The sequence below is a fragment of the Mustelus asterias genome, unplaced genomic scaffold (genome assembly GCF_964213995.1).
Source record: "Mustelus asterias unplaced genomic scaffold, sMusAst1.hap1.1 HAP1_SCAFFOLD_3182, whole genome shotgun sequence".
Taxonomy (NCBI): domain Eukaryota; kingdom Metazoa; phylum Chordata; class Chondrichthyes; order Carcharhiniformes; family Triakidae; genus Mustelus; species Mustelus asterias.
The window spans coordinates 173-2,500 of record NW_027593127.1 but is presented as its reverse complement, the minus strand read 5'-3'; the positions used below and the strand labels follow the sequence as shown (position 1 = coordinate 2,500).

The 2,328-nt window shown below is 67.1% G+C and overlaps 1 non-coding gene across 1 annotated transcript; it reads left to right on the top strand.

Moving 5' to 3' along the window:
- Positions 1-1,616: 1,616 nt before the first annotated feature.
- On the top strand, positions 1,617-1,770 carry LOC144490335 (5.8S ribosomal RNA). The gene has a single exon (XR_013497222.1). It is a non-coding gene; the product is annotated as a 5.8S ribosomal RNA (ribosomal RNA).
- The last annotated feature ends 558 nt before the right edge of the window (positions 1,771-2,328 follow it).

The window sequence follows — 2,328 nt, the reverse complement described above, 5'->3', positions numbered from 1 at the left end:
ACGTTGTGAAGGATCTTTGTCGGCCGGGGGCCCGCCACCTCTCCGGGGAGGGCGGCCCGTCACTCCTTGAACTCGAAGGCTGCGCCGGTTGGGCCAGGCAGGAGAGCCTCACGGGGGTTGGCCCCGGGGCCGTGGCCCGTACTGACGCTGGCGCCTCCCACGCGGGTGGGAGGTCACACCGACAATTTCGCCGTACCCGTCGAACGGGCCTGGTCACCCGTACGCACGTTCCGCCGAAGCCGGGCGACGTCGATCTCGGTCCCACTCGGTTGGGCCGGCGCGCGGGCGCCGCCACCGACGAGCACGCACACGCTCGGTTGCACGCCGGCAAGTCCATGCGGGTGCCGCACACGCTACGCCTGCGCCGTTGGAAGGGCTTCGCCGTTGGCTTCGTAGGGTGTCTTTGCAGTCCGTCCGAGAGGTGGGGGCACGCACGGCAACACGGCCGGCCTGCCTGCGTGGGACGATGCGGTCCTTTCGTTCAGCGGTTCGGCGGTTTGGCCGGCGCGAGCAGACGCTCGGAGGGAGACGGTGGCGTCAGCCACGCACTCACTCCGCTTCTGCAGTCCGGTCCACTCCGCCCGTTCTAGCTGCTCGTTTGGTCCCTCGCCCGCCAGCAGACCGTTCCGCCGACGGTGCTCCTCCTCCGCAGCGACTTCTGCCTAGCCGCTCTGCCGGGTGCGATGTCACCGGCGTCCGCACCGATCCTCGGCACGGCGCGTGTGCGCACCTGTGGGCCGCCGCCCCGTGCTCCACGTCCGTCTGTGTGTGCCCGCTGTGGGGACCGTCTTCCTCTCGCCTTGGCGACGGCTTGCGGGCTGCGACGTGACCTTGCCACCGCCTTGCAGCATTACATCCGCAGTTGAAACGAAGAGAGCTGCTGCGGGCTTGGGTGCTTGTCCTGGCGGCTTGTCGACGGGACCACGGTGAACGGCCACTGTGTGACTCCGCAGGGAGACGTTCTGGTGCAGTCAGGGGCCTTTTTGTCTCCCGCCGCGGTGAAGCTTTGGTCGCATTCTAGTCACTCTCTTCAAAGCCCGGTGAGGGGTACCTGTTCATGCTCACCATTCCTCCGGCACCCGTGTGCGGAGGGTGGGTGCGAGGTTTAAAGATTCGTTGTCCGCCTGTCGGTCCGGTCTGGTCTCGTGCTGACTTGAGCGAGCGTCCACCGCGTTCGAGAGAATGTGCCTGTCCGCGGGGGCAGCCGCGCTTGCGAGCGTTCCGCCGCGCCCCCTTCCCCAGCCCGCCGAGGTTGGGGCGTGCGGGGTCGGCTTGCGCCCGTAGCGTCGGCCTGTCCTCCGCGGCTTGCACCCGACTCAGTCCGCTGCGGCCTCGCCTCGACTCTCGAGCCTACCGCCAGACGGTGACACCAGAGAACTCTGCCTCTGGCTGTTGCGGGGCGTGACGGCGCGTGGCGGGCCCCGGCCCCTCACCCACGCCGGCACTCAACGCCTGCGAGCGCCCTGATTCCTCCTTTTTTTCGCTTGATTGTCGCTCGAGTGCGTGCGCCTCCGGGCTCACGCCGTGGTACGCGCCAGGCTGGGGCTCCACCGTCACGTCGGCGGGGGAGCGTTTTGCGCGTCCCAGGATCGGGCAACCGATCCGAAACCCGATACAACTTTTAGCGGTGGATCACTCGGCTCGTGCGTCGATGAAGAACGCAGCTAGCTGCGAGAATTAATGTGAATTGCAGGACACATTGATCATCGACACTTTGAACGCACTTTGCGGCCCCGGGTTCCTCCCGGGGCTACGTCTGTCTGAGGGTCGCTTGACAATCAATCGCACTTCGCGCGCATCCGTGCGCCGAAGAGCGCGGCTGGGGTGTCGCAGAGGTGCCGTCCTCTCTGTCCCCCTAAGTGCAGACCCAGAGTAATCCGCGTCGGAGAGCTTGACCTCTTGGGTGCCGGCGTCCGCCTCCGGGCTCGTCGGCACTGCCCGCTCCCGCACTGGCCCAGCCACCTCGGGGTCGCCGGCACGGCTGTCATCGGGTTGCCAGAGAGAGAGAACGTGACTGCCTCGCTGCCGGGACCGTGTGTGCCTTCCGTTAGGCTCGGGCCAGGGGGGTTGACTCTCTGTTGATGTGTGTGTGTGGCTCGTCCACGGGAAGGATCCGCAAGAGTTGGCTCGGTTGGGTGCTCCGGCACAGAGAGTGAGAGAGTGGAGTGACTGTCCGCTGGACGTCTCCGGACACGTTGCCTCGCGTGGTCCGTGCTCGGTTGCCTGCCGGTGGGTTGCCGTGGCCGTTCAGTGCCGTCGCGTGGAGGACGGCAGCTTGACGCGTGTGACGCTTGATGCCTGGATCGGTGCTCGGTCGTGCCGTGCTTT